This window comes from Strongylocentrotus purpuratus, unplaced genomic scaffold, assembly GCF_000002235.5.
Source record: "Strongylocentrotus purpuratus isolate Spur 01 unplaced genomic scaffold, Spur_5.0 spur5_scaffold_9, whole genome shotgun sequence".
Lineage (NCBI taxonomy): Eukaryota > Metazoa > Echinodermata > Echinoidea > Camarodonta > Strongylocentrotidae > Strongylocentrotus > Strongylocentrotus purpuratus.
The window spans coordinates 21,980,468-21,988,652 of NW_022145615.1; positions in this window are offsets into that span (position 1 = coordinate 21,980,468).

Genomic DNA, 8,185 nt, shown 5'->3' on the forward strand with positions numbered 1-8,185 from the left:
TATTCAGTTCCTAAAGCAACTTAGACTGGTAATTATATATTTTTAATCATTATTCTTATCAATATGTCTCAAAGAATAAAGGGTGACATATACCATGTCTTGCTCTCTACAGTAGTCAGTGTGACAGAGCCACCACCATTGTCACCCGAGTTCTAGGACTATTTAATTATTATCACCCCCACTAGCATGAATGTGTCTTTGGGGAGTTTTTTGTTTTAAATGTCATATGCAAAGCATTCTATATGCTCTTTATTTCTGAGTATTAGCCCCTTTATTAGCATGTCTATACTGCGGATACTTTTTGTGGGAGTTATGTTCAGTTCTGTAATGTATATCAATGTTCACATGATGACCAACTGGAAAACAACAATTCGTGATAATAATGATTAAGGAATTAGTGTTCCTCAAGTTGGTTTGGATATGAATAATGTATATGAAGAAGCCAGTCTAATTCAGTGACAGGCGTATACGAGTAACTTCAGAGGAAAATCAAGCTTATTTTTTTGATATCAATGTCTTTTTTGTTCACCACAATTGGGAAGAAGTTTTTTTTTTAAGGCTTGGACGCCTTTTAAATATAAATTTGAAATAAAGTGAGCTGAAATGTGAAAATCGTGCCGGCCGATATTTCGCTCGGTGGGGGGGGGGGGGGGGGGGGGGGGGTGAGCACTATTTTTTTTCTGGCCTTTATCCCCTCGGAAATTTGGAAATCGAGCCGACCGATAACTCCCCCCCCCCCCCCCCTTGAGTAACAAAATAAAGGTAAATATCTGGTCACCAATTTTCTTTTTTTCAACTTTTTGGGGGACCGCTATAGCCCCCCCCCCCCCCCCCCCCTTGGATACGCGCCTGGTAAATATCTCCTGTCACGATTGCGAGCTATATTGCTTACACTAGTCCTAATGTCCTTTGGCAATTATACATTAATATATCCGTTTGCCATTCTCCACCCAGGTGTGGTAAATTGTATACCCCTGCAGGTGTGGTAAATATATATTCCTTGAATACTTTGGGCAGCTATGTCAGCTATAGCCTAAAGCCAGGGTAATAACACTGTGTTAATGGAAAGGTATAGAGCTTATACACCAAACAGCAAAGTTTTATGCTCATATTATGTGCCAAGAGCTGCATCGTAATATGGTTCACGGCAGGGAAGCATGAAATCTTGAAAATAAAGTGAGTTTTTGAATAGCTTTATGTCAACATAGGTGACTGAAAAACATGTCGGCATATGTATACCATTAGGCCTAAAGGTCCACGTCGAATCATCCTCATCAGGGTCCTGTTTCATAAAAAGCTGAAGCTGAAGAATTGTTATATTAAGCTACTGAATTCATTGCATTTTATTCACTGAGCGCAAATTTGTCATAGAATTTCTGCATTTGTTATTGATAAGAGGTTTTATGGAATAGGGCCCATAACACAGTTACAGAGGCATAGATATTAAACTGGAAACTAAGTGTCGTCTAAACTTCTTTCGAATTAAACTGTATAAACCAGTTTATGTCACCAAGCAAGGGGGCGCACATGCCGCCCCAACACCAATCGAATGTCGGAAAAGGGGGAACAATAACTAATGCATGGAGAATGTAGAAATGAATGGAAGAGAGTCCACTCTAAAAACTGAAATGTTAAATCACCATTTAAAAGGGCCGAGGAGTGACCACTCTTTCAAAATGGTAGACTTTGAACGTGCTGGATCCAACACTATAAAGGTTGAATCTATAGCAGGTTAAAAGAAACAATCTGACATTTTGAAAGAGTGGTCACTCCTCGGCCCTTTTAAATTGACATTTAACATTTCAGTTTTTAGAGTGTAGGGTAAGTCACCTGGGAGAGGACCGAACTCCTCCTACCTACCCTACCCCACACACACCACCTCTTCGATGACAATGATAATTCACATTTCATTAATTCCTAGGAGGACCAGTGCCCCCCCCCCCCCCGACCCCCTAGATGCCAGTCCCCAGCATGGCACGCACTCTGTGTCACTTATTCCAGGATCCACGGTGACGAGTTTTTTTTTTTATTCAAGACCTATCAGAATCAAGCTGAAATAAGGCATGGTTATTTACTGCTATGTCGGGCAATACATGGGGAAGTATTCCGGATCCTTTAAAAAGCTATAACATTAAAAAAAAAAAGTATATTGTGCATAAAATACTGAATAAATCAGGCTTATACAGTCGAATCACTGACTGCACTTTTGACCAAAGGTACCAAGTTACGTGGATGTTTCACGGAAACCATGGTGACGAATTTGTCATCTCAATCAGCTGTTGTGAGACAGCATCTCTATGGATGAATCCATGGCCCTTACGTTTCAATGACAGGCAATGAGCAGCCCATTCAGGTAGTCAAAGAAGCAGTTATTCATTTTAAAAACAGTTGTATAATGGAGAATTGTCTTGTTTCTAGATTTAAATAGCGCGCAGCCGTCAAAAAAGAGAACAACACTTGACCGCATGCCTGGATCTTGGCCTGCCTTTCCCGCCAAGTTGTCAAACTATGGATGCAAGCATGATTATTCATGAAGTTCGAAAAAGCATTTTGAATAGACGGCAAATAACTCTGCTACGTTCTAGCTAGCTATATAGAGGGTCTTTTTTTAAATAATCTTTCAAACAAAAGTTTACAGTGGATCCTGGTTTTTGCCAAGCAGCGATTACCTCGGGTACTCGGTATAGGGGGCTCTATCTCGACCACCACAGGAATCATTCGAAATGCGTGTAAATGAATGCTATACAGGCTTATAATCACTTTGAAATAAGAGTCCAGAGACTTAAATGTGAATAAAAAATGGTAGAAGATGGTTGAAATAAAGTTAATTTGGTAATAACATCGCAGAAAATAAAACATGCTGAAGCTATACAGGGGTTACATTGAGATGGACGTCAAACAGAAGTTTTCGACCATTATTGTGTATCGGAAGTTTGCTCAAAAATCAGATAAATCAATCATATATATCTTCATAATCATCTAGAGAATATATAAAAATGTAATTTTCGATCGCCTAACTGGACAAAACAAGACTACATAGAAGTGGAGTAAGTGGCAAACTCAACTTAAATTCAGCGAGGTATTTCTTTACAGATGGATTTTGTTATAGGGCATTGATACGTAGGATAAGGGTCAATGACCTCTTAGTCATAATCATCATCATAGATATCACCGTCTTCTTAAAATTGGTTTAATAACGTGAAAAATGGGTGACTTCTACGACTAACAATAAATTTCAACTTATTAAAGACCACTGGAGCATTTGGAGGGGTATTGATGACCATTCATAATAATCTTCATAACTTATCCCAATGCATATCTATTACACACATTAGGCATAGCATGTCAGAAATTATCGTGGGTGGTGAAAAGTTTTAAGAAATGGGATAATAGGTTGATATATCATCCGGGTTAGTCAATGGAGCATCCCTGATGAGCTAGTCGTGATGAGAAGATCCAACTGAACTTGAAATCATATAGTTCCCTTGCGGAGTAACATTGTTTTGGCTGCGTGCCAAGTGCCTCTTCACACACTCGGGGGTTATGAAGACACACTCCATAATTGGCTGAGGGCGCGTTCATGCTTGATTTTGACGGCCAGAATCAGGCATCTGTTACGCGTTTAGTTAAAACACGCTTGCGTTCATGCTCACTTTTGTAGAATCACCGAAAAACGGCGATCACGATCGCCGATCGTAAACTCACAAAAAGATGCGTTTACAATTTGTAAACGCGTTTAAATGGGGTCAACGCACTGACCTCTAGTGGGTCTACGTAGCATGCGCACACAGGTTTGCGAATCCGGCTGAAGGCCACCCAAGAAGAATTGCCTGGAGAAGTAAGCATGAACACTACATCGTGGAACTGCGATCACGATGAGCGTTTACGATGAGCGTTTCAGATCGCTCATTCTGCCTTCAAAATTTAAGCATGAACGCAGCCTGAGTCAGCAGGAAAACAACAAACATTCATGAATTATGCATGACGGTTTGTCCAGATGATGATGATGATATGGTTAAGCTACAAATACACGCAAGCATGCACAAATGCATTAATCGTCCTACAAATTGTGCTTGTTCATTAATAAGGGCACACCCTGCAATATGCAAAGTAGTCACGTGATGATATTTTGCGCCAGTATACTGGATATAATGGACTTAAATTTGTAAAGGTCATGAAGTGTAATGTAATATATATGCCTACCTGGAAAACAAGTGCGTTAAAGACTATAACGTGGGTCGGGCGAGGGGTAAGGGGGGATGACCCCGCCAAATCCAAATAATGTATATTCAGAGGGGAAAATAAAGATGTGCACTAAATTGTGTTCCTGAGCCCCCCCCCCCCCCCCCCCCCCCCCCCCCCCCCCCCAGGGCAAAATCAGAAAAGGAGGGTAATTACATGATAACCCTTCTCTCTTTCTCTCTCGCTCTATCGTGTAACTTTTTTTTTTTTTTTAATTAAGACATAAAATATACCAGTGGCGTATCCAGAGTGGGGGCATGGGGGGGGGGGGGGGGGGGGCGGGTGCAAAATCAGAAAAAGAGGGTAATTGACAATGATAACCATTCTCTCTTTTTTTCTCTCTCTCTCTCTCATCATGTAGGTTATTTTTGGAAAAAATTAAAATGTAAAATTTAAGTGGTGTATCCAGGGTGGGGTATGAGGGGACCGGGCCCCCACCTCTGACAAAAAAATAAATAAAAAGATATCGACAAGTTTACCTTTGTTTATAAAAAAAATGAAAAAAGGTGTGACCCCATGCTTTGTGAAACGGGACCCTGATCAGCTTATGTCAGTCTTCTTGGTGTGACTGATATGCAACAAATATGCGCAAAACAGTCATACAATACCTCTATTTACATACAAAACGGCAAACAACTTTCCTGTGATTTCATATTTCTTTTCATCCCTTTTATTTTACATACATGTACTGTACACAAAAAACTAACGATACGTAAATAAATAATTATATGAATGAAGATGTCACATCTTATTCAGATGCTACTCAAACCATTTCATTTTTCATTTCTGATATACATATTATTATACCCCTGGCAAAATAAACAAACGTGATGTACAAACACTAGAAAATGGGGTGAACATTCAGAATGACAAGCAAACAAAAACAAAATATATAAAGCTGAAAAGCATTTTTAAATTGATGCTTTTCATTGACATGCCTTGTTCAATCGTTGAAGTATAAATAGCTGAAATAGAAACTTTTCGACCTGGATCAACAGCTGACCAATTTGTATTTCAATATTAACAATCTCACTACCTAATAACTAATACAAATTATCCATCACGTTATTAGTTTGAAATATCTGTTTTACTGAAAAATTATTAAAAAAATACAAAATAGATAACAATTTCAATTCAAAAGCTCTAAAGTAAATCAACAAAAAATATATGAAGTCGATTACTAAACGTTGAACTCTAAGAAGGGAAACTTATTGTAACCAGGAAAAATAAGGTGGGTCTTAAGTATGGCTTGAAAGTTTGATAGGTATTGGCTGTTCGGAGAGAAAAGGGTAAGCTATTCCGCAGAGAAGGAGCTGCTGATGCAAATGCTCTATCCCCCACTTTCTTTTTAGTCCAGATTTCCTTTAACTAATATTACTAATATTCATACTTCAATATGAAGGAAATACCAATCATAGTCTTTTCATTAGTGCATACTTTTCTCGCTGACATTAGGTGGCATCGTTTTTAAGAGAGGCAACAGGTGTATTTGACTAGAATTATTTTTTTCTTTGATGATATCAGACCCATTCTAACGCCGTACCAGGGCTTGATTGATTACTATCATTAATGCATCAAAAACTTTTTAAAACTAACTTGTAACCTGCAGGGCTTAAATTAATCCAAGGCCACCAAGGCCATGGTCGTGGATGCCCTTTTGATTGGCCTCAATGCCCCTCTCATTGGCCTTGGAGATTTTTTGTGGCCTTTCCAATTCTTCCTATTTGTGCTGTAATATAGGAATGTGTCCTACAGAAAAATGGCCTTGCCCTGAAAATATTGAAATTTAAGGCCTGAACCTGCTTAACCAAAATTACATGTAGATGCTGTTAGGAAATAACAAGTCTTGTTTATCGTTAGCTAATCACATACAAAAAGCCATCAATACTTTGATTTTTATCAGAATTCATCAACTACATTTCATTTAAGAATCATATGCATTATTTTTCATCAAACTTTCTGAAATAATTATGTCAGAACAAAACACTGTCAAGGTGGTGTACTGTCCATGTACAATAGACAATAAAGAAACATATATTTGGCAAAAAGAGATATGCTATTATCCAAAGATTAAATGAGGGATGGGGCAATTTTACCCAAATAAGATTTCAATAAGGAAAATAAAGAAAACAGTTCTGGAGACATTGAAACAATAGACTCAATTTAGAATTTAGTCGAAATTTTGTTTTAGCAAGGGGATATACAATTTTTAAAACAAGTAACGTTTTTAAAGTGCATTGGTGTTCTATGTTTTCTTGAAGTTGTCTGCCCAGAGCCAGCAGGGCATTAAAGGTACTACACAGTTTTGGTAATATTTCAACAGGATTGGATTATGAAATTTAAACTTTGCATTACCATTGTGAAACCTAGTGTTAGAATAAGCAACTTTGAAAAAATTGAGCTTTAAATATTGAGAAATTAAAATATCAAATTTATCGGTGCTCCTGATAAATTTCAAATAGCGTGTCATTTATTAGTGTGTTATTTATTTCATTTTATATTCAAGGATGGCAATTACGAATGACAACACTCCAAGATTTCTGATGCATGTGACGACATTCGTCCCTAAGAAGTCATTTCAAAATATCATTACAATATATTATGTATGGCTTCTTCAGAATATTACACATACTAAAGAGACTCCTAATTGTCTTTTTTAATGATAGCTTGATTGAGAAGTACAAAGTGTTTCTAATTGAGTCAATAAATATACAATGTGGATTAATCACTACAGGAATTCTGAACAAACTTGCCAAACAAGACATCATCCATTGATGGCCATAGGGGCATTAACTCTGTGGTAAATTATATGAGCTAATGACCTTCTGGCTCTCAGCAGACGATGTCTCCTTTGGCAAGTCTGTTCAGAATTCCTGTAGCAAATAGCAATTAACACATTTTGTATATTCTCCAACAAACAATCATTTGTTATGTATTGTATGCAGCACCTTTTTGACACATCTAAAATGGAGTGTTGTCCGTCGATGATAAAGCAGAGCTTTCATGCTCTAGATATGATTTTACTGTTACCAGGTATTTTGTTAACTTTTGTTTTCATTTTTAATTTCTAAAATCTTAACAGGATTTTAATAAATGAATTTGTTCAAACTTGCAAACAATACATGTATTTAGCCTCAAATAACACTCCCCACAACGTCAAAGAATTAACAGTACAAAAGTTTTCATGCTTGCTGGCACACACACACACACACACATACATACACTCACAATAAAAACTTTTGACAGTCTAAAATCCTTTTCTGACCAGATCTAATAAATTGTAAAGACACTCAAATTGAAAACAAAGCCAAAAAGTGATACTCTGAATAGACTAACAGACAACATATAAACAAAACGTCAACAAGGAATGATTATTTTTCTCTCTCTTAATTGAAGTCTATACAGTTTACAATAACAAAAAGGACAAATTGCTCCTTTCTTAAATATAAAAAAAGAAAAGAAGCAAAAACAAGATTCAGTTCTTTGAAATATTTACATAATTTACAAGTATTTACACAATATATACAGAATACTATTTCTCACCATCTCAGGGTTCATTGCAAAGATGCATAATCCAAGAGGCATTTTTTTTTACTTTTATTTTTCTAGAGGTATTTGCATACCCAATGATATACAAAAATGGTACAAAAATTTGAAATATTTCAAAAGCAATGCTTTCTATTCATAATTAAAAAGCTTAGAAAATAATTATTTGTTTTGTACATTTCATGCTTTTACTCTACAACAAAAAAGTGAAATCGTTGCTGCCTTCCGTATTTCACTAGGTTGTTACAAAAAAAGAATCACAAATTTGGGTTAGGTTATTTCTATCCATCTGATGGCAATTATTTTAGTCTGATAAAGAAGTAAAGCCCCATCGCACTACTTATAGCTACTTGCGCCCTCTATATAGCAAACAATGCCTAATCGGTGACCTTTGGTC